This window comes from Rattus norvegicus, chromosome 1, assembly GCF_036323735.1.
Source record: "Rattus norvegicus strain BN/NHsdMcwi chromosome 1, GRCr8, whole genome shotgun sequence".
Classification (NCBI taxonomy): Eukaryota; Metazoa; Chordata; class Mammalia; order Rodentia; family Muridae; genus Rattus; species Rattus norvegicus.
This window is the reverse complement of record NC_086019.1, coordinates 215,989,333-216,014,172: the sequence shown is the minus strand read 5'-3', so window position 1 is coordinate 216,014,172 and position 24,840 is coordinate 215,989,333. Positions and strand designations below refer to the sequence as shown.

Here is a 24,840-nt window from a genome sequence, read left to right as displayed (position 1 = left end):
AGTGGAAGCTGGAATGGTTTCCCACTCAGTGGATTTGGGCTGTGTTTAGAAGGCAAAAAGGCAAGGAACAGAGTCTGTCTGCAGCTCCCAGAGGGCTGTATATCTGTAAGTCCTTGAAGGATTCATTTTAGACCTCTAGAACCGAGGGATTACATATTGGTGCTGTTTTTTTTTTTTAAACTCTACGTGCACGCTTGCTTTACATATGTGTATATTTGTGTATCACATACATGACTAGTATCCACAGAGGCCAGAAGAGGACATCAGATCTCCTGGAGTGACAGACTGCTGGGAGGATGCCCAGAATCACACGTAGGTTCTGAGAATAGAACCCAGGTCCTCTGGAAGAACAGCCAGTGTTTTTTTTTTTTTTTTTTTTTTTTTGGTTCTTTTTTTCGGAGCTGGGTACTGAACCCAGGGCCTTGCGCTTCCTAGGTAAGCGCTCTACCACTGAGCTAAATCCCCAGCCCCCCAGCCAGTGTTCTTAACCACCGAGCCATCTCTCTATTCCTTTCTGGTGCTGTGTTAAAACACTGTCCTAAGACTGGAGAGATGGCTCCATGTGATCTTTCAGAGGACCAGGGCTGGTTCTCACAATCCACGTGGTGTCTCACAATCATCCACAGGCACGTATGTGGAGCATAGACATACACGCAGGCAAAACCCCATACGTATACAATAAAGTTAATAATACGAAACAAAAATTCTTTTAAAGACACTTTGTGGTAAGGTGCTCTAGCAGCAATCAGAAATAAACATGGGGATGGTCAGCAATCTGGCAGCTGTTGGTAACATGGTTTACTAACAAGACGCCAAGAACAATGACTCTGCTAGGCCTGTGGTTCTCAACCTTCCTGATTCTGCAGCCCTTTAATACAGCCATACAATTATTTTGTTTGCTACTTCATAACTGTAATTTTGCTACTGTTAGGAATTGTAATGTGTTCTCAGATGGTTTTAGGCGGTCCCTGAAGGGATCGTCCCACCCCCTAAAGGGCTGCAACCCACAGGTTGAGAAGCGCTGTGCTAAGCAGTGAGTAATAGCAAAGCTAACTCTTCAGAGTGCACCCTAGTCTCTCCATCTCCACTCCCATGCTGCAACCTTGTGCTTGGCTCTGTAACTCTGCGTAGAGAGGGTGGAGTGGTTGTATAAAAAAAGCCGAAATGCAAAAGGCTTACAAGGCTATAAACCCCAGCTGCACAGTCTGTACGGACAGCACACAATGTCCTCAAGCACCCATTCCTCCAGGATTCCAGAGGCTAAGATCCAAGGTAGTCCTGCCCAGGGAGGGGTTCAACTGCTCAGACCCGTGTGGGTCTGGGGTATCAAACTCAGGTTGCAGGCTTGGAAGTGAGTGCCCTCCTTCATCCTCTGAGCCTGGCTGCCTCCAAATTATTTCTCAGATCAAAAACTGCTGAGAACAAAAGGTTCCCAGTTCTGAGTAGATGCGGGAGTGTGTGTGTGGGGGGGGGGGGGAGTGGCGTGGCTGCAGGCTGCGGCTCTTGTTTGTGTTGGCAATGACCTATGTCTTAAATTAAATCTACGTCAGACTCAAATGTGTTTTTGCCTTCCTATCTGTGTCCTTGTAATATGTTTTCGCACTTCGCTGCTGTGTCTAACTCAGCAACAGAAGACAGACCTCGAGTGTGTCTCCGTTATTCCAGAATATTTGTCAGTGGCAGGTTCCCCGAACAAGGAAAGGTGAAAACATTTCTCAGTGTTGGGTGGCCTTGTAACTAAAGGCTCTCAGCGATTAGCGGTCAGACAAGGGTGAGCTGATGGAAAGAGCTGAGTAAAGGTGTTCTCAGGAAGTGAAAGGGATACCTATGCATTCAGCCCAGCCACTTTCCTTGGAGATAAGAAATCGATCAGAGCGGGAGCAAGCAGGCAGCCATTTTGTTACTTACGTTCAAATCCTATTAAAGGATAAGCAAGAGTCATTGTCACCTTCAGAGGAGACCACACTCCTTGGGCAGTCAGTGGAAGGAAGGTAAACTGAGGGACAATTTCCTTAACACAGCTGCACAGGACAAGAGGCTTAGGAACACTGAGTAGCAGCTTCCTGGAGGAAGGGGAAGTTGGCAGGAAGAACTAACACTGCTCACACTCAGCTCTCCTGTGAGTTCGGGATTAAAATTCAGGCAGGGGAAAAGGCAGGTAGTTGTGAGGCCATTTAAACACAAGAAAGAAAAAGGTAGCCAGGAGAGAGAGAAGAGCCCAAGAACGGGAAACTGTGAGCAAAGGTTATGCCACTGAACCTTAGTTGCCAACTTGAGGCAGCCTGGAGTCTCCTCAGAAGGGAGTCTCAGTTGAGGGACTGCCCAGAGTGCACTGGCTTGTGGGCTTGTGTGGGATTGTCTTCTGTTAACTGTTAGAGGAAGTGGGTTACAGCTGGTTACAGCCTCTGTGAATGGCAGGCACCATTCCCAGCGCAGGTGGCAGGTGGCGCTGGGTTTCAGACCTGTGACAAGGGGCTAGGGTGCATATTTAACATACCAAAGTAGAGGAGAGTGGACAGAGGGACCGAAGGACGCCGGGAGAACCAGAGAGCCAGAGAGTCACTGTGTACCCTTTCCTGTGGACTCTGCAGCCTGGTGGCCTGGGCTTCCCTTCCCTCAGGAGCCTTTTCCTATATAATCCAGACATTTTGATCTCTCTCCTCTCTCCCTCTCTTTGCTTTTTCTCTCTCCCTGTGTGTGCATGCACTTCCTCTCTTTCCTTTCCCCTCTGTCTTCCTGTGGCAACTTCCCTGACCTCATTCCTTAGGACCAGTGAACCCACTTGAGAGCTGGCCCCCCAATAAACCTGCCTTTATATACTTTAATTTGGCTTAAATTGGCTTATTTTGTTGGCGAAGAATAACTTATCAGGTGGTCCTGAACGGTTTAAGAGAGTTAGCTGAGGGGTTGGGGATTTAGCTCAGTGGTAGAGTGCTTGCCTAGCAAGCGCAAGGCCCTGGGTTCGGTCCCCAGCTCCGAAAAAAAAAGAAAGTTAGCTGAGCATAAACCTGTGAACCAGCAAGAAACATCCCTTCATGGTTTCTGCCTCAAGTTCACACCCTCATTTCCTCCCAGGATGAACCCCTGGAAATGTAAGCTGAAATAAACCCTTTCCTCTCCTAAGGCTGAAATAAACCCTTTCCTCTCCTAAGGCTGAAATGAACCCTTTCCTCTCCTAAGGCTGAAATGAACCCTTTCCTCTCCTAAGGCTGAAATAAACCCTTTCCTCTCCTAAGTTGTTTTTGGTCACCATGTCATCAGCATCAGTAAGCAAACAAATGGGAACAATGTCAGTAACCAGATGGACCAGAAGAAGAACACAAAACAGGACCAGGGAACAATGGGCCCAGAGGGGAGAGCACAGGCCTCAGAACCATCCAGCTGGGGAAGCAGCTCTTCCATGGCCCTTTGGACTTTGTGACACAAAGCGGGCTAAGGACATCTGCCAAGCCCAAGGACAAGGTCCCCGCTGTCTAGCTGGGCTGAGAGGTATTGTTCAGAAAACAGAATGTAACGTTGGCGTCTCAAATGGCATAGTTCACAGTCGGGCATGGAGGCTCACAATGGTGATCCCAGCACGCAGGGACTGCTGCGGGAGGACTGCTTTAAATTGGAGGTTACCTTGAGGTACAGAGTGAGTTTCAGGCTAACGTAGGCTACTGAGTAAGAGGCTGTCTCTGGAAACAAACTCACAATAAGACACAGGGTTCGCTGCAGTGGGATCAGGCACGGTCAGGCTCAGTTGTAGGTATTCTAGGGTCAGAAGGTTGTACCTTAATAAATGACAGTAGGGCATGGTGGGTAGATGCCACGCTCTGTGCTCATGTGGCTCATCTTATTGCTTATTAATGGCAAGAGTCTCGAGTCTCAGTTCTATGACCTATAAAATGGACATAGTGAGAATACCTCCCTATTTTTAATATGGTGAATATTAAATGAGTAGATAGCATTCTGTGTGCTTAGACTAGTGTCCAGCATATAGAAAATGCCCACTCCATGTTACTACAGGTCATTATGACATGTTCAAATTAATCCATACCGTATTAGGACAGGAAATAAAAGGAAAGCCCAGGTTGAGGGCAGAAAAGCCGCTTTGGAGTCAGCTGCACGTGAAAGCCGTGTGGTGAGTGGTTGGAAGGGACGGGCTCTGGATGGTTATTCCTCACGTTCTGGGGGCCACTCTAGCAAATGATTGTAAAGTTGAGCAGGGGCTTCTAGGAATCTTTAACTCACACAGTTGATCAGAAGCATGGATACCTGGACTTGTGAGGTGCAGGCAGTCTTGGGGCTGAATGAGTTACTTCTCTCATTCTGACAAATACTGGCCAGAAGCATCTTAAGAGAAGAAAGGTTTGTTTTGGCTCATGGTTACCGGAGGAGCTGCAGTCCATCAAGGCAGGGAGGTCATGGTGGTGGGAGGGGCTTCGACCTATGTTGGAGCTCCTCACATCACGATCTCAGACCAAAAGCAGAAAGTGGTAAACCCCACCACCAACACTACCACTGAGTTGCCCTTAGTGGGTGGCTCACTTCTTCCAGTCAGGCCCTACCCCCTGATTGCTCCAGAGCCCTCAAATAGTGCTCAAAATACAGTTCCTATGGTAACACGGACCAGCTGTGAAAGCTGACTCTAACTCTAGGTATTGGTGTCAAAACCAGCTAGTGTTGGGAAATTCGTTGTTGTGGGAAAAACCTGTACACACACACACACACACACACACACACACACACACACCCCTGATGAGAGTAATTCAAAAAATTCATCCATTCTATATGATTGAGAGAAACAGTAAGTTTTCAAATTTCTTCCCCTCTCTGCCCCTTTAAATTAATAGGCAGTTAGGTATGGTGTCTCATATCTATAGTCCTAACACTCAGGAGGCTGAAGTACAAGGATTGCTGTAAGTCCAAGTCCAGTCTGAGCTACATAGTGAGTTCTAGACCTGAGCAGTGGATGAGCTACTATCTCAAAAGAAAACAAAACAAAACAAAACCAAAAAACAAAACAACAACAACAAAAAAAATCAAACAAAACAGAACACCCTCCTCCCAAACCCAAAACCAAACAACAACAACCCCGAATGATTAACTGGCATTGGTTGTCTTCTGAAAGGCCTGAATTCAAGTTAGAGCTAATTGAATTTGGTCTCACGTCTCTTGTAAAGACCACAATGGCAGGAGGAATTATTTGTCCCTACGACAGCCTCTCTGGTAGTGGAGAGATAGTGAGCCAGCTCAAGGCCGGGGCTGTTATTGGGATTGCTTATGCCTGCCGCAAGGGGCGCTCTGCAGAGGGCAGTAGGCTACCGGAAGTGACTCAGCATTTCTGGCGCTCAGCTTTCCGAACAGACCTGCAGTCATCTCCACTTGAAGAAACCATATGAGGCCCCGTTATTACATCAGGGGAGCTGAAGTCAGCAAACACACTGCTGTCAGCAGACACCCACAGGACATGACAGGGTTTGTTTGGATCATGCCCCTCCCAGCAGTTATGAAGGAAGCAGACTGGAAAGCCCCGCCATCATGACTGGCAGAAAACAACCATCAGAGGACTGGTTTGTGCAACACAAACCACGTTTCTCTCGTACAAGGAAGGCATTGTGTGGGCAATAACTAAACCCGCTTCGGGCCCGTGGTTTTTTGAGCACTTTTCAGTGCAATAAGGTCTACGACTTCCCCACTTGACGTCAGTCACTCTGTGTCTGTGGCCCTGTGAGTTGTCCTTCCTCAAGGGCGCTGACTATGCGTAACGCGTTCACCTTTGTGTGAGGTGGGAAGCCAGCTGCTCTGTTTCTAGGTAATGAGATTTCCAGTCTGAGCTAACCCGTGGTTAACTACTGCTGTGCTCCTGTCTTTTTCCACAATGGAGTCCCCCCCCCCCCCACACACACACCCTTGGTTCTATTCTCCCCTCCTTCCCTCATTTTCCTTTTCTTCCACTTCCCTTCCCTCCCCTCCCCCTCCAACCTCCACTCCCATCCCCCAAGACATCTCAGGTCTGGAGAGATGACACAGCAATCAAGGGCACGTACTTCCCTTGTAGAGGACCTGACTGAGTTTAGCCAGTGACTGCAGTTCTGGGGATCTGATGCCTCTGCCCTTCATGTGCACGCATGTGCACACATCCTCCACATACATACAATCAAAAGATGTCTTTACGAAAACGTTTCGATATAAGCTCATGGTCAGGAGTTTAGGAAAAAAAAGTATCCATATGGGCTTTTTAAGGAAGCTGTACAGAGAGACTCCGTGTGGGTCTGGGCTTTCAAAAGAGTCACCTCTTTTCCCTTTCCCTTCCCTTTCCCTCTCCTCCATCCTTTCCCTTCCCCTCCTCTTCCTCCCTTTGTTTCTAGTTTGGGTTTGTATGTGTGCACCTGTGTGTACATAGTGCTGAAGCCAGAGATCAACCTTGAGTGTCATTGCTGACTTAGACAAGCAAGTCCCCAGCATCCATCTAGCTCTGCCTCTCCAGTGGTTTGCTTTTAAGAATATGTCAGCACGCCTGGCTATTTTTGGTTTGGTTTGGTGGTTTTGTGTAGGCTTTCTTGGCTGTTCTAGAACTTGCTCTGTAGACCAGGCTGGCCCACAACTCACAGAGATCCAGAGATCTGTTTGCCTTTGCCTCCCAACTGATGGGATTAAAGGTATATGCCACTACTGCCTGGCAATGTCTGGCTTTCCTTAAATGTGGGTTCTGGGGATCAGATGGATCTTCAGGCCTGCCTACATGATAGATGCATTACTAAGTTATCTCCCAGCCCCACTCTCTGCTTCTCCTGCTCCCCCTGCCTGCTTACCAGGCCCAGTCCATATCTGTACCTCGCTAACTTCCTAAGCTGATGACTCATTTGGCTACATGTTTGCCTGACAATTGAGTCTCTTACGGGGATCTCTTTGCTACGTAAATGCAAAATAGTCAAGGCTTGGTCTATTGGTCAAGGCTAGATCTTTCTGAACTCCAGATCATATTTTCAAGTTTTCTTCAGACGTACTATGCAGGCACCATCCCCTTTCCGTTTATATATGTCCTGTCCCATCTGGAAGTCAAAGGCCTGGCCACCTAAGTGGGTTCCTGTGGCAAACAATTTGAAGATATCCTCCTCCTACATCTGCAGGATACCAAGGGCTCCAGACATTGTGAGAGTTTCCTTTTATGCTATGATGGCAAAGAAGACCCCTGCCTGGACACCTGTCAGGAGTCTTCTGGGAAAGGCTAAAGGCATGCAGGTGTTCCCTGGAGCTTGCCCACCGTTTCTGCATGCCCTGCAGTGGGTGAGCTCTAAGAGGCAAGGCCCAAAGAGACTTTGTCTCAGGATTGCTTCTTGGTATTCATATGTTTTTCCTGTCACCATTACTTAATGACATAGTTTAATGATTCCTGGGCATCAATCCACTCTATTGGGCAACTTCCTGCAGATCAACAAGATGATCTTTCATGAACTGATGCTATTTAGATGATGCTGAAAAGGGTGGGTGGGAGGGGAAAGAAATGACTTCTAGTGTTCTATAGTTCAGTGACATGATGGGTGATAATTGATTGACTATTTGAAATATATAGTAGAGAGGGCTGTGAATGTATTTAAAACAAGTTCTGTATGTCTCATGTGTAATGATCAGGTTAGGGTACCTGGAAAAATCTGTCACCTCAGATTTGAGCCACCCCATCATATGTGTGTGTGTGTGTGTGTGTGTGTGTGTGTGTGTGTGTGTGAGAGAGAGAGAGAGAGAGAGAGAGAGAGAGAGACAGACAGACAGACAGACAGACAAGGTCTCATTCTGTGGCTCAGGCTAGCACAGAACTGGCAAGTAACCCAAGCTGAGCTCAAACTTACAAACCTCCTGCCTCAGTACCCCAAGGGACGGGGTTATAGTCATGAGCCACCACACCTGGCTCAAGACTTAACATCAGAACAAAGTGAAATATGAGGAAGTTATAAAGCCATTGCGGTAGACAGTCCCATGCATGGAAGTGATGCATGCCGCCTCATACATGTGTACCATGGCTAAAATAATGAAAATTAAAAATATACTTAAACCCAAAAAAGGACTAGGATAAAACTCAGTTACAGAATACTTGCCTAGCATGTGCAAGGCCTTGAATTGGACCCCAGAACTGTGTGCTGGGCAAGGTGCCACATTTTTGTAACCCTGGGCTATGAGATCCTGTCTCAAAACAAAAACAATTTTTAAAAAGGATAAAAATTTCTGAAAATCTCAACACAGGTCTTTTAGAATGGATTCACGCTGGAACCACAGTGGCCCGAGCATTGCCAGTCCATTTAGAACATTCTGGATTGTCCTGGAGAAGTTCTGCTGCCTAAGGTGTCCTTTTCAATATTTTAGGCAGATGGGAAAAAATCTGATGAACCATCTATAAAGGAAAGAAGGTAGGGAGTGTGGGGGAGGAGCTGAGGTATGGCTTAGTAGCTCAGTGCTTCCCTAGAGTCAAAGAGGCCATGGCTTCTCCAGCACCACAAACCATCAAACAAATTGCCTAAGACTTTCCTCTACCTCTGTACAGGCCTGGGAGCAGAGTCTTGAAGACACACTGAGAACATGCCTCTAAGAACTTGTACTCTGCATTCGAACTGAAAAGTGAGAGTGCTGTGCAGATAGACCTGCTGCATTAGACCTGCAGATGTTTGATAGGCAAGGAGTGACCAGTGTGCTTTGGTTTTGGCTAGAGGACAATGGAAAGGATGTAACAGTGTAGGACTGGCCAGAGTACCAAGAGTTTCTTGGGTGATGAAGGCCTGGTGGTTGACTCCTGTCTGTATCTGACATTTCACCCCAAAGGCTCACAAGCCAGACTGAAGTGTGTCCTTGCTGCTCCTCAGAATTGCTGGAGATCCTTCAATAACAGTTAAGTTGCTTTGGGATGACCAAGGTCAGCCAGAGAGGATGGTAGCATTCTTAAATACAGAGGTGGGAGCATTTCTTATCCAAGGAGACAAGTTAATGTCACCATACTCAGCCACAGAGGCAGTTTCCTATGCAAATTATTCAGGAAGTCTGGATCCCATCCTCAATCCTTAGGTCTATGTGGCCTGCCTGCCTCCAAAGTCCTTGACTTATTTGGTTTCTTAGTTACTTTTCTATTTTATGACCAAAACCAAAGCATCCTATAGAAGAAAGCATTTAAGCTATATGACTTTAATGCCAGTACTTGGTAGCCAGAGGCACAGGGACACCTGTGAGTTCAAGGTCAGCCTGGACTGTGGAGCAAGCTCCAGGGTAGAAATCTTATCTTGAAAAACCAAGAAGGAGGGGAGAAGGAAGTGTTTAATGGGGGCTTATCATTTCAGAGACTGACTCCATAACCCTCTTGGTGGGGAACATGGCAGCAAGCAAGCAGGTAGGTATCAAGGTCTTTTGAAAGCCTGTGCTCCGAAACATACCTCCTCCTAAAGGCTGGACCTTCTAATCTTTCTCAAATAGTTCCAGGAACTAGGGACGAAGCCTGTGGGGCCAATTTATTCAAACCACTACATTAAGTTACCTCTTGCTACCTATGACATGTACCCCAAATATATTTCTGCAAATACATAGAGGGGTGAGAATATTCAAGATTATACCCAATTTTTGTTTCCAGCAAAGAGTACCCCCATAGTTAGGGCCAGGCAGCAGCAGCAGCACCCACTTGGAAATTTTCTCAGTAGTGACCTCTGAAGTACCTCAGACTTCTTTCCAGAATATTCTCTTATTTCTTTCCATTCAAACATGGACAGAGCCAAAAAGAAGAAAAATGGGGGGCTGGGGGCTGGGTGGAAGAAAGAAAGAATGAGGAAAAAGAGTAAGGCATTTGGCATTTGATGTTGAACTCTGTCCTCCACAAGCACATGCCACACATGTATATAGGCACACACAAGAACAGTGCACATATATATGCACACAAGAGACTATAACGAGGGTAGGGTGACTCACCCCTGTGATTTCGGTACTAGGGAGGCTGAGATCGGAGGGCACCGTGAATTCAAAGCCTTCCTGGGCAACATAGGGAATTCCAAGTTGGACTGAGCTAAATTGTGAGCCCTTATCTAAAGACAAGCAAACACCCTCCCATAACTCCCCCAATAAACGATTTTAAATTTCCTTTTTTTCTGGGAAAAAGCTGAACATTTCTTTGTATAAGGGCATGATAGAGATATGGGTAATTGCTTTTTAAGGATTTGTTACTTGTCTTGTCCTCCAGACTGTCTGGGAATTCTTCCCTCCCTCCCTTCCTCTCCCCTTCCTTTTCTTTCTCCCTTCTTTCTCCCCCTCTCCCCTCCTCTCCCCTTCTGACCAAGGGTTCATCATTCTCACCCCAGTTCAGAATTCTTCCTTCTTCTGCCTCCCTCTCTACAGTCAACCACATACTCTTCAGCCTCACCTTCTCCGGCCTCTCAGTGCAGAATGCTGACAACTGAGGAATGTGGGTGCAGCTACTTGGAGATTCCAATCACGTAGCATTTTCTCATGTGTCAATCAAATGGAGAGTTCATTTGACAAAAGAGAGTTTCTCAAATGAGTCCCTTCCCCTCTGCCCCTTCTACAGTACAAACATTTACCATCCCCTTGCTTTTGCCTAACTGGACCCATACGCATCTTGCAGCCATTTGTAGATTAGCTGAGGCTGATGGTGGCCGGGACTTTCTCTCCTAGACATAGTTTAACCTGCTCTTTTTCGTTTGTTTGTTTGGTTTTTTTGTTTGTTTTTGTTTTTGTTTTGTTTTGTTTTGTTTTGTTTTTTTTGTTTTTTTTTTGAGATAGGTTCTCATGGTATCCAGGCTGGCCTCTTAACTTCTTAACTTGCTATGCACTCACAGTGGCCTTGAACTTCTTTCTGATCTTCCCACCGTATCTTCTGAGCTCTGAGGTTATAAGAACTTGCTACCACACTGGGCTTGCCTGTCCCGTGCTGGCTAGGTGGATACTTTATAGCCTGAGCTACGTTCCCAGCTTCAGCTCTGTGCGTTTAATTGAAATGAAAACAATTCTTTGTGTTGCGAGCCTGAAGTAAACAGAGGCAACTGTTTACTAAGTGATAGTTATAAAAACGAGTGATAATAAACATAAATTATATAAATAATAATTAAAGCCATGTATGGTGATAGATATCTGTAATCCTAGCATTTGAGAGACTGAGGCCAGAAAATTGTGAGTTCAAGAATAGCCTAGGGTATAAAGTGAGTCAGCTTATCTGTCTGTCTGCCTGTCTGTCTGTCTGTCTCACTCACACACACAAACACATACACACAAATGTTCACACACTTGCACACATACACATTCAGCTGCAACGTGGACTATTTATTATATGTCAGGAACAGCATGAAAAGCTTTTGTCATTGAATCCTTACAATGACCCTGTGTTATTGATGGCATCTCTTTTTTTTTTTTAAAGATTTATTCATTTATTATATATAAGTACACTGTAGCTGTCTTCGGACACACCAGAAGAGGGCATCAGATCTCTTTACAGATGGTTGTGAGCCACCATGTGGTTGCTGGGAATTGAACTCAGGACCTCTGGAAGAGCAGTCGGTGTTCTCAACTGCTGAGCCATCTCTCCAGCCCAGCATCTCTTTTAAGAGATAAGAAAACTGATACAAAAAACTAAGAGTCCAGGAACAGAAATTGATCCCTAGCCTTGTGGGCTCCATGGCCATGGGTCTCTTGGCCATACCAGAGAGTCCTTCATTTAGTGTTGGGGCTGGAACAGCACCTATGTCCCTGCCAGGGGTTCCCATTAGACACAGTGTTCTTCTCACTGTAGTACAGTTAGTCCATTTTGTGTTGTTATAACAAAATACCTGGGGCTAGCAATCTTATTAATTTAAAAGGGGACTTAATTAACTTAAATTTCTAGAGGTAAGACCAAGATCATGTCACTTGTATGAGGGCCTCACCATGGATGGAATCACAAAAGTGATACCTACCATGCACAAAAGAACATTCAAAGCAAGAAATAATGAAGTCTCAGAAGGGCTAGGCTTCATCCTTTGCAATAAGCTATCCTCTCAAGAATTAATTTAGTTTTATGAGACCTGAATCAACCACTTCCTCATTCTGTACAGCTTGGTCCTGAGAAACCTGATTGGGGCAACTTGGAAATGAGGAAATGGCGGATACAAGTACAGAAAAGCTGGGATCAGGTGGGCTGTGCTGGCTCTGATGGAGAGCACCTGCCATGTTACCTGGAAACTAGGCTTTATTATGTACAGCATAAGGAGAAGTGTTTGGAAGGAGGATTCTGTGGGGGAGCAGTCTCAGACTGTTGTCATCCAGGAGACAGAAGCTGCAGTTGTCAGCTTTTGCACACGTCGGGCAATTGCTCCTTTTGCACACTCACACTGGGACCAGAGAAGGCTTTATCATGTGTCTGAGCCTCACCTGAGTCTGAGGCACTGTGGTCCTTGCCGTGGCCTTGTCTATGTCTACAATGCACACTTATTCAGTCAGCACTCCCCGCACACTTTTTGTTGTTTGAGACAGGGACTTATGTAGCCCAAACTGGTCTCAAACTTATGCTGTAGCTCAGGATGACCTTACATTTCTGATCCTTCCACACCTACATCCCAACGCACTAGCAGGTCTGATTTTATGCAGTGCTAAGTACTGAACTCAGAGCTTTATGCATTCTAGGCAAGCATTCTCCAAACTGAGCTACACCCTCAGCACCAATCCATTGTACTGGAAGCCCAGCTTGTAAAATACAAGCCTTTGGAGGATTTATTTTAGCTATTTCCAAACTGTAACAGTAACTAAAGGTTTTCCCAGTTTAGGGAAGAAAGGAAAGGAGGTTGGTAGGGGAAGAAAGGGGATCTGTGAGGGATCCTGCAACCACCCATCCACACTCCCCTGTGGCTGTCAGAGATGATGACATTTTAGAAGTCTTTAGTCAACAAAATCTGGGGGACCTTCCTCTACATCTTTGCACAATGCCATAAGTTTCAGGATGTTACCACTATGGCTGTGTCACTATGCCCTGCACATTTCCCCACAGTTAAGACCCGAGTTCCAGGCAAGACTCTGTCTCCTGCCAGTTACGCAATCTTAGGCCAGGTCAAGTCACCTCTCAGGACTCAGCTTCCTCGTCTGAGGACAGGACTCTGCCTACAGCACTGGGTCTGCCCAGCCTACTCAACAGGGATGTTGTCAGTTTCAGCCATAAGATGTCAAAAGCTTTGTATAAGCTCTCTGGCAAAGTGCCCAGCACTGCACTCATGGAGCGAAAAGAACCCTAAGAACATTCTAGTCCATCACCAGGAAGCACGTGGTCATGAACTACTACAGCAATCCTCCACTTCCTCCTCTGGCCTCTGTGACATGTTTTGCTCTAGTTAAGAGAGCAGTCTGCAGCCATGGGCAGCAAAGGGACTTTGCCCTCAGAGCAGTGGAGCCCATGACCATGTGTCATTGTACTATCCTCATAGCTCAGCAGGTCCTGAGCCCCTGTCTTACAACATGCTGGTAGGGCCTAATCCTCAACCCCAGAAAGACTGGCCTGCTCTCTGTGTCCCCCATGTGGGAGCAGAAAGCTGGTCTTCATTAGATGAAGATGGGGAAGCCTATGAGGCAAGCAACAGAAAGAAACTAAGAGGAGCAGAACATGGTCAGAGTTGTAAAGTAATGATGCCAGAAGCTTCTAGAGCATAATACTTAGGCTTCATGTGTCTCTCCCTCCAGCTTCCTGTTCATGCTTCACAGGCCAAGATGACTGCAGGTGTAAACCACCACGTTCAGCTTCTGTTTGGACTTAAAACACAGAACAACAAAAAACAACTGGTCATTAGTAAAGGTCCACTGTAGACAGAGACGTTCTTTTTTTTTTTTTTCTTTTTTCTTTTTTTTTGGAGCTGGGGACCGAACCCAGGGCCTTGCGCTTTCTAGGCAAGCGCTCTATCACTGAGCTAAATCCCCAACCCCGAGACATTCTTAATTATATGTCTGTTTTTGTATCTGAGTGAGTGCAGGTACCCTCAGAGTTCAGAAGACCGCATTGAATTACACACAGTCATGAGATGCCTACTCTGGGAACTAAACTTATGTCATCTGCAAGAGTAGTACATATTCTTTCTTTAAGTTTTATTTTATTTTTAGCTTATGTATATGTATATGTGTCTGTGTGGTCAAGGGGAACAGAGTACGTGTACATGAGTGCAGGAACCTGAAGAGGAAGAGGAAGGTGATCTTGAAGCTGAAGTTACAGGTAATCACCTGTAACTCTCTGATATAGGACTCAAACCTGGGTCCTCTGTAAAAGCAGTATGAGCTCCTTCTCCAGCCTGTAGAACAGCTTTAGCCTTAACCATTGAACATTCTCTCCAACTCCTAAAACTTCACATTTTTATCACACAATGTTACTTACTATCCCTAACTGAAATTTTCTGTTCTTCTTTAGTGCTTGCTTCATAAGAATTTTTACTATTTTCTACATTTGGACAACAGGAGGGGAAAGTCTATTAAACAATAAAAAAGAGGAGGAGGAAGAGGAGGGGAGGAGAAGAGGAAGAGAAGGAGTTCAGAAAAGCTCCCACCCCATCCTCACCTCTCATACAGGCTCAGGCTGAAGTGGGGTGTTTCCTGTTGGCTCTTTGTAGTGGGGGGGGGTCCCATGGGACCACAGGACAGTTTGTAGAGTCTCTTCTCTCGAAGCAAGAGTCCTAGGTTCTGCCAAGAAGGCTGGGTGGAAGAGAAGGTGGGAGAAAAGCACAGTAAAAGAGAAAGCGTCTATAGTGGTAGTGCACACCTTTAATCCCAGCACTTGGGAGGCAGAGGCAGGCAGATTTCTGAGTTCAAGGCTAGCCTGGTCTACAGAGTGAGTTCCAGGACAGCCAGGGTTACACAGAGAAACTGTCTTTTCTTTTTTCTTTTTTTTTTTTTTCCGGAGCTGGGGACCGAACCCAGGGCCTTGCGGTTGCTAGGTAAGCGCTCTACCACTGAGCTAAATCCCCAACCCGAGAAACTGTCTTGAAAATAAAACAAAATGAAACAAAGAACAAAAAGGGGGAGGGACACAATAACAAAGAAAAACAACTACAGTAAAACCCAGAGTTCAGACTTAGGAAAACGTCCACCGTTCCAGATTTTCTGTCATTTTCTAACTAGACACAGAAGGATTCCTTTTTTGCTTAAACACAAACTTTATTGTTCAGAGTTACTTTCTATTGAACAAAGAACCCTGAAGTTCTTGGGATTTCATTGTTTTATTTATTTATGTTTTCTGGATGGTCTTCTGTGGAACATCTTTTCCCTTCACATGTGTGCGTTCTGTAATGTGTGTAATCGAACATACATAGGTACCATGCCTCTTTATACGTGTGATATGTGCATGTGTATGTGTGTGTGCCATGACATATAGGTAGAGGTCAGAGTACAACCCCATCATGGGTCTTTTGGTTTCCATCTTCCTTAAGGCAGGGTCTCTATTGTGGTTTCTGCTCTGTGTGTACACCAGGCTAGCTGGCTCCTGAGCTTGCAGGTCTAGCCCCATCTGACTGTAAAGCCCCGAGGTGTACATGGTGCTCTGCCTGGTTTGACACAGGTTCTGGAGATGGGAACTCAGGCCCTCACGATTGCTCAGAAAGCACTTTTTCCAGCCTGCGATCTTGAATTTATTTCCTTTTTTAAAAATTATTTTTATGCATGTTTTGCATACATGTAGGTAAGTGTACCACATACATGACTCACATCTCCTCAGTCTGGAGTTACAGATGCTACCAGTGGGTGCTGGAAGTCAAACCCAGGGCCTCTGTAAGAGCAACAAATGCTCTTAGCCACTGAGCAATCTCTCCAGCCCAGTTCTGAACTTCTAATCCTCAGGCCCGCCCACCCCGGTGCTCACCCACAGCTTTGGTTGTGCTTTTTACATTTCTTTCACTATCCCTTTCTCTTTACCTGGGAAGGCTCCAGTGAACACCCCGAACTTGGATCTCCACCAATGGATTGGAGCTGAGGAACAACCCGGACAAAACCTCTGAACCAGACACATTGTGGTCATCTGTCAGCAGCGGTCATTTTGTAATTAAGTAAGTACCAGTCAGACTGCAAGGCTTAAAAACCCACCCCACAGTGGCCAGGCTCAGGGGCGGGGGGGGGGGGGGGGGGACGGGACACGACTCTGGTGGCAGGACCTAAAGGCTGAGGTGGGAAAGTTGTTAATTACATGTGGACTGGTCCAAAATAAAGCCAGTCCTGGAATCAAGCAGAGCTTTGAGGTAGCTAAGCACTCAGGTCTGCCATTAACACCTGTGTCACGGCTTCAGTCACTGTGCTGATGACTTGTTCTGCAAGGCTAATGTCTCCTTTTCCACTCTCCATCTGCAGTCTGTCCACATGGACACCAGGCCCCTGCAAGCTGTGACTGGCCACTGCAAGAAATAAGGGAATGTGACACACACACACACACACACACACACACACACACACACACACACGGCAGCAGATGGAACACCCAGTCAAAGGAGGGAGTTCATAGCAATTTGGGGGAGTGGATTCTTGTCCTATGGCTGTCAGAACAAATGACCACAAACGGGGGCGAGGGACCTACAGCAGTGGGTGTTGCACTTTGGGAGAATGAGAGTCTGAACTCAGGAAGGGAGTGGAGCAGCCCGGAGCCTCTGGAGGCTTTAGCGGAGATTGGGCCTAGCTCAGGTCCTGCTGGCATCTGGTGGCTGCTGTTATATCCTTGGTCTTCCGTGGTTTGACCTCCCTCTTCTCCCTTTACCCACTCTTCCCTTCCTCTTCCCCTCCTCTCTTCCCTTACCTTCTCCATTCCTGTCTTCCTGTCCCTTTCTCTCTTTTTGTTTTAAAACATTTAAACTACTTATTTACTCATTTGTTTATGTGTGTGTGCACACCACAGAGGTCAGAAGACATGAGAGTCTGTTCTTCCCCTTCACCGCAAACAGCTGCTTATCAGGCTTAGCTGCTGCCAACACCTTTACCTGTGGGGATCTCGATGGCCTTCTTTTTTATTTTGTTGAGGTAGGGTCTTGCTATGTAACCACAGCCATCTTGGTATTTGCTATGCAGCCCAGAGTGGCCTCAAATTCACAGCAGCCCTCTAGACTCAGTTTTCAAATGCTGGGATTCACTTTTTAGAGAGGGTCTCACTTTGTAGCCTTAGCTGGCCTTGAGCTCACAGAGATCCACCTGACCTTGCCTTCTAAGTGCTGGGGTTGTAGATGAGCCACAATGGCTGGCTAAGAAGTAGACTCTGGTTCCTTACCATCCACTCAGTAATACTTGCTATGCATTTCTTATGTCGTGGCCTGCACTAGGAGTAGATAGCACAGCAGTGCTGGCTCAGATTTTCATGGGGTTTCTATGATAAGGAGGACAGGTAGACAGAACAGATAATATCATATCAAGGAATGACAAGAGCTGGAAAGAAAACACAGCAGATGTGATGGCAAGGCTGAGTGGCAAATTTAGATTCAGAAAGGAGAGTCTTTCTGCAGAGGTGACATTTCCACAGAGGTCTGAGTGCAAGCAAGGTGCCAGTAATACAGGAGGCAACAAGAGCAAAATTCCGACATGGGGCTGATTTTTTCGGTCCAAAGCACAGAAAGGTGGCTGCTACAGCTGGAACATGGTGTGCAAGCAAGAGGCACCTGATAAGCCTCCTGCTAGACCAGAAGCTGTGGGAGGAGGCATGGTGTTTATTCCAAGAGCCAGGGGTCTCAGCTGTGTGTTTACAAGCTCACTTTGGGGCTGGAGACGTGACTCAGTTGGCAGAGCACGCTGGAGGCCGAGGGAGGAGGACTAGAAATCCGTGGCCATTCTAGGCTACAGAGGAGTTCAAAGCCAGCCTAGGCTACAGAAGACCCTGTTCAGACAGACAGACAGACAGGCAGGCAGGTAGGTAGGTAGATAGCAGTAGGCTGAGTAGGGAAGATTGGAGGTAGAATGCATTAAAAGGATATGCCGCAGTAAGAAGGGAAGAAGGTGGTGACTGGGGCCAGGGCATGCTGTGGAGACAGGGGTGGGCCAGGGCATGCTGTGGAGACAGGGGTGGGCCAGGGCATGCTGTGGAGACGGGTGGATTTGAATATGTTCTAGAGGTATCAGAGCTAACCTCACTGGCTGACTTTCTGTGGAGTGAACGAAGGAGGCAGTTGGTAGTGGAGCTTAGATTTTGGAATTAAGTTGAGTAACTGAGTTTCTACCCCACTTCCCCATTTCCTATTTTATATTTAAGCTTCATTGTGTAACCTGAGCTGGACTTGCTATGTAATCCATGCTGGCCTAGAACACATAGAAATCTTTCTGCCTCTGCCTCTCAAGTACTGGATTACAGGCATACCACCGTGCCCAGCTTCTACCTTTGCTTTAACTGGCAAAATAATCCTCTCATTCAAAGGGAACAAAAAGAGAGTTTATTCTTGAGCCAAACATGAATGCCCATGGCTTGGGAACACAAATGTATGTTGTCTCAAACAACATGTTCGGTGTGGAAACGGTTTCATGATGGTTTTATAATTTTTTGGCTGAAAAGAAAGTCATACATAAATAAAGGCATGTTATCAAATGAACCAGACAGATGCTTAGTGGTTAAGAGCACTGGCTGCTCTTCCAGAGGACCTAGGTTCAATTCCCAGCCCCCCACATGGCAGCTCACAACCATCTGTAACTCCAGCTCCAGGAGATCGATGCCCTCACACAGATGTACATGCAGGCAAAACACCAATGCACCCACAATAAAGATAAATAAAACATTAAAAAAAAATAAAAAGACTTTCAAGGCCTTTAATCCCAGCACCCTGGAGGTAGAGACAGGGAGCTCTCATAGTTCCAGGCAAACCTGGTCTGCAGAGCAAGTTCCTGACAGCCAGGGCTACACAGAGAAACTTGTCTTGAAAACAAAACAACAACAAGAACAACAACAACAACAAAAGACTCACAAAAAATGTTATAAAAGGAAGGAAGGAAGGAAGGAAGGAAGGAAGGAAGGAAGGAAGGAAGGAAGGAAATTTCTGTTCAGGTCTCCAGTGCTGTTGAACGGCATTCTTAGCTTTGGGGCTGGTGGAAGCTAGTGATTTGATATCTCGATAGATGACCAAATATTTCACACAAAATCACAGGGTATTATCAGATCAAACACAAAGGTGGGCAGTACATGGTGTTAAGGATTAAAGACAGTCTGCCATAATTTGCCTTCGGATCTGCAGCATTCCAACTCTCCACAATCAGGAGGTCCAAGCAGTCACTCCTCTTTGCAGAATGTCTAACATAGGCTTCCCTCCACCCACCCCCAACCCTCAAGACCTCCAGTTCATGGTTTGTAGCAGAGAATTTAGCATTAATCATTTTGGGCATTTTCCTACACTTACAACCCAGAACTAACAGTTTTGTTATTTGTATTTGCCAGGGGAATGAATATTCTGTGCAGTCCATGAAGGCAGGGTGTGGGAAGTGCCTCCTGGGTGGTCAGTACTAACTACAGCAGGTAGGAACTAGCCTGTTCCCTCTGGCTGTTTGTAGTAAGCAGAAGCAGGGTGGTCCTGGTGCTGGAGGGGTTTGCAGATATTTTTCTTCTGCTCATGCCTCTGCAGAAGGTGGGGAAGCTGCTCATGACTAAACTCTTGACCTTCCAGGCTCATCTGTACACACGCCCCAGGAGGCTTCTGAGGGGAGTCAGGTTGAAATCCTTTGGACACTAACTGAAACCTTGATCCCTGTGGTTCATGACAGATCATCAATTATGGAAAGGTCTGATGAACGCTAACAGCACTCCCGACTTCCCCAGCTGAAACCATAGAGGGTCAAAGACCCAAACTGCTGAGCTCTGCACACAGTGGGAGGAGTGCGGTGGGTGGGGAGGGGAAGGGAGGCAGAGAATGGCTCAGCAAGAGACCCTGGCTTCTAACTACAGACTCAAGAGAAGTCCCTAGTGATTAAATTAATAAACTGAGCTCAACAAATTGATCATACTCTTTAATTTACATTTATTTATTTACTTCTTTTTTTTTAAAAGATGTATTTATTTCATGTATGTAAGTACACTGTAGCTGTCTTCAGACACACCAGAAAAGGGCATCGGATCCCATCACAGATGGTTGTGAACCACCATGTGGTTGCTGGGAATTGAACTCAGGACCTCTGGAAGAGCAGTCAGAGTTCTTACCCGCTGAGCCATCTCTCCAACCCCTTATTTGTTTACTTATCCATTCATCCATTTATTTGAGACCAAGTCACATTGTAGCTCTTGCTGTCCTATAAATTGCTAGGTAGACCAAGCTGGCCTCAAGCTTACAGAGATCCACTTTCTTCTGCCTCCTGAGTGTGGGGACTAAAGGCATGTGCCTTTATGCCAAGCCATACTCAATATTAATATTACTCTATATCATAGAAATGGTAACAGTGTTGACTTAGAGTTGATTCGACTGGGCCTGCCCCACCAGGTGCACCAGGCAGCATAGAAAAAGGACTGCTTGCACATCGCTCCCCCACCGGGCTCCCTCCCCCACTTCCTCTCTCTCTGTTCCCACACTTCTCGCAGGCTCCTCTCTCTGTCCTTCTCTGTCCCTCCTTTTCTACTCTCATAGCTCTGCTCCCGTTTGTCTGCCTCTATCCCTTCTTCAGACCCTCACTCCCCTCTTCCCCCAAATAAACCTTCTTTATCCAGGTCTGCTGCATGGTGTGATTTCTTACGGGACACCTTGCCATGGGCCCACCAGGGACCCTGCCCACCGCCCCTTTATATTTCATAACAAACAGTACATTTTAGTTTTTTTAAAATCTTTTCTTGTGTAGGTCCAAGTGGGTGATGCATTTTTTTCAAAGTCCCTGTTGTCTTCAAAGGGACTGAACTTCCACCAGACTCAGTAGACAAACTCCCGATCTTCCTGTTTACTCGGCCAGGATAAACTGAACCTGTCTTAAAAAGAACAATGTAACCAAAGTTACCATGCCTTGGATTTCCCTGCCGTCCTCGGCCTCAACTAAATACCTAGCTTTAATCCGAAAATATGACTCTTCCATTCCCCTGACCCCGTATTGTCTATGTTGTGGTAATCATTTGCTGACAGCAGCCAAGAGGTTGAAAGAAACCTTAAACAAAGCAAATATCCCACATCTATTAGAACAGCTTGTGGACGTGGGCTGATAACATCTGTTTGAAGTCAGTGCAAACTGTTCTGGCTCCGTTCAGTAACTACTTCTTTGTAAACCCTGTTAAAGATCTCTGTAAAGAGTCCCCTATTCTTCTGTTCTTCTGGTATTCAAAAACCGGAGCAAAACTGTTAGAACCAGGCAGAAGACAATCGCTGGGGTGGAAGTAGAAAGTCTAATTAGGGCTCACTTGTTAGATCCCAAACCCAAAACTACTTGCCGTGATTTAACATATCAGAGCGGATCTGGCTGCCAGGTGCTTCCAGTCTCCCTCAGTCCCCACACATTTCAGGGTACGGCTTGCTTACCCCACCCCTCTCCTGAACGCTTCAGCCCAGGAACAGATCTTTGATATGCTAAGTAGGAACCTCGATTAGTTATTTGTCCAAGATTGAGATCTAACCTCATCTCTCTTGTCAAGCTACTACAGGAAGTCTTTTTAAAAAATTCTTTAATTTATTACTGAGATATCCAAGTAGGGATTCTTTTATATGAAGAAGAGGGAAAAATGTTTCAAATACTAATTTTTTTTAATACATGAAGGCCATAATGATTAATCTCAAAGGTAAGCAAGTTTACCGAGGAGGAAGTGACTTCAGGGTCCGGACTCTGGTAATTTAAGTGACAGACACCCCACAGATGCAGCCATTGGTCTGCAGTTGGCAGCACTGTTTAGGAAGGTTTACAAGGTGTGGCCTTGCTGGAGAAACTATGTCCCTGAGGGCAGGCTTTGAGAGATTATAGTCCCACTCCAAGTCCTCTCCCCACTCCTGGTTTGCTCTCGGCTTCCTGTTTTCTGCTCTGGGTATCTTGCATTAGTCAAAATTGTGGTTGACTACATAGGGAGTTTGAGGTCAACCTAGGCAGGAGATGCTGTGTCAAAAAAGCACAAACAAACACACACAAACAAGCAAAACAAAACCAATGTTTATCAGAAAGTCCCTGAAGCTTTGGAAATCTAAGTTGCCATGGCAACCTCCTGGGTGCTAGAAATGCCAGAAAAGTGGGATAAGTGCCCCGAAAACCCACAAGCATTGAACAGACCTGGGCTCAAGAGAGAGGCCCTGCTTGAGCTTTCACATCGGGGACAAGACCTTTGAGCATGGTCCTGTTGCAAGTTTAAGGCCAGTCTTAGAGAAGACTGTATCTTTAGTATAAAACCCCCAAATTTTACATAGGAGAAGTGAGAAATTCTACTCTAAATGAGGCAAAAGGTGGCTTTGGGAGAGGCAAGGGCAGCTTTTACTTCAGAGTATGTGACCTGGACCCTCCTGACAAGTAAGCCCTCTGGCTTCATGAGTCTTTCATATCTCAGTGGATCTGTAAAAAGCAGACACTAGAAACCGTCTTTTTCCTAGGAACTTTTAGGATTTATGAGCTTTTGGTAGAGAGGCTCCCCTCCTCCTACCTCTTTCCATTTTGGTTTTGTCAATATTGGAAACTGCTGGGACCGTTCCTTTTTACTGGGAGTCAGATAGGCCACTCCTGGTAGAGTCCTTTTCTCTTCCTTTCGATCGCTCTTTCTCCTTTCGTGCAGTTGGATCGCTTTGGTTTTTTGTGATTTCTTATCTGGGAGATAGCTTGACGTGCACACAGCCATCTTCTCTGGACCTTTTCCCAGTGGCCCTCAATCCCTTCACTTTCCTCATTTCTCCTTTTCTCGTGGTAATGCAGTATGGCATCCACAATATTCAAGGCGTAACTCATTTATGTCCATGGACACGTGATGACCTCGGGCTGCCTTCCCTCAGTTCTCAACTCTCAGGTCCCAGCTTCTCTGTAGCCCACCCAGCACAGGAAACGTCCCCTTCCGAATGACAGGGTTTGTATCGCCTCAAGCTGGGAACATTTTAGTGTTTTTACCACAACTCCGCCCTGAGTATGTTTGCAGAATTATTCACCACTACATGGCAATCATCTGTTGAATTGCTCATTTATAAGCAGAAGGAAAACACAGTAAAGTAAAAAGAATGCCAACCACAAATTTTTCTAGAATGAACAGCTGGAAATATCAGTTAAACAAACAAAACAAAACAAAACTCAAACAAAACAAAACAACCCTCAGACACTTGAATGGTTTAGTTTCTAAAATACTTAGTTTTCCGTGTGCCTGTGTGTGCACACGTGAATGTCAGAGGACAACTTGTGAGAGCCGCTTCTCTTAACTGGCTTTACTCTCATGGTGGTCTGTGATTTCTCTCACAAATTATGTCGCTTCCAACAGCCTGTGGTAGAGTAAGAATCCTGATTCTGAAAGGAGGAAATGGGAGGTTAGCAATGGAAAACTAGGCCAAAACAGTCTGAACCCAATAGGAGAAACAGTGCCCCCTGCAGCTCGAGGTTTTCAGCGAATGTTTACATAAGCTTTTGAAGGGTAAGCAGTCATACCTCGATGGGCCTGCCATCTGCTTCTCCAGTCCGTTGAATGCCTACTGGTTTTTGTTTTGTTTTTTGAGCAGCTAGCTCACATTCCTAGCATTTCTAGCACCCAGAGGTTGCCACTGCAACTTAGATTTTGCCTTCAAAGTGTCATGCATGGCCTACTCAGGGGCTTTCTGCTCTACACTGCAGGGCCTCAAGATATTTCTCTGGAAAATTTGTGGTGCCTATTTCCATGACCTCACAACACTTGGGTTCTGGTAGTCTGCAAAACCAGAACCTTGTAGACAACAGCAGCTTAACCTTCCTTGAACCACAGTGGTTGTGGACCCTGACTGAGTATTTGTTTTACTGGACCTAGGGAAACACTCCCCTAAGTAACCACGTTACCATGAGTAGACAGCCTGGGGCTCTCTTTGTAAAGTCTGACCCTATTTCAGTTTCTGGAACTGTTTAAAAAAATTATTAACCATTTTAGTCGTTTACATTTCAAATTATATCCCCCTTCCCGGTTACCCCTCCACACACTCCCCATCCCATCCCCACTCCCCTTTGCCTCTATGAGGGTGCTCCACCCACTCCTCCACTCCCCCCTCACTGCTCTAGCCTTCCCTTATGCTGGGGCATCAAGCCTCCACAGGACCAAGGGCCTCTCCCTCCCATTGATGTCAGACAAGGCAGTCCTCCACTACATATGTTGGGGGTTTAGTCCCTGGGAACTCTGGGTGGTCCAGGTAGTTGATATTGTCCTGCTCTTGGTCCCTTTCTTGTTGTCCCAATGCAAAGTGTGAGGCTTCTCTTTACTGGTGCTAATCCCTGTAATAATTACAACCACATGTCTGCACCTGGCTTTGTTTGAAACTCTAACCTCGCACATACTCCCTTCCTAGCCAGATTGAACATTTCTGAAACTCACACACTCTGTGTGTGAAACTCCCAATTCTCACTGTAAGACTGATTAAAAACCGCCACACTGCAATGCTGTGTTGTCTTGAAATGTCCTCTGCCAAATTATTTAGTCCATTACTTTACTTCGTTTTTGTTTTTGAGACAGGATTTCTCTGTATAACAGACCTTGATGCCTTGGGACTTGCTATGTAGACCAGGCTGACCTTGAACTCTGAGAGATCCACCTGCCTCTGCTCAAGGCATCACCACTACTGCCCAGCCAGTCCTTCCTTTGAACTCAGTCTCACTCAGATTTTCAGGACACAAACAGAATGTAGCCATATTCTTTTCCAGTAACACTGATGGCCTCTGGTTCAGTTCCCAGTAGTCCTTGTTCAAATGTGAGACCCCGTGAACACGGTCCCTATTACATGCATTTCTTCAGCCCTCTGGGATTCTAGGGCTTTCCTTCTCCCT

General features: G+C 46.1%; 1 protein-coding gene across 2 annotated transcripts in view; it reads left to right on the top strand.

The window, feature by feature from the left end:
- Incenp (inner centromere protein) overlaps window positions 1-24,840 on the top strand; it is a 71,690-nt gene that overhangs the window by 3,075 nt on the left and 43,775 nt on the right. For both annotated transcript variants that reach the window (XM_063286935.1, XM_063286940.1), the window contains exon 2: window positions 15,888-16,010. The gene's annotated coding sequence lies outside the window, so the exon portion shown is untranslated. The remainder of the gene's footprint in view (window positions 1-15,887; window positions 16,011-24,840) is intronic.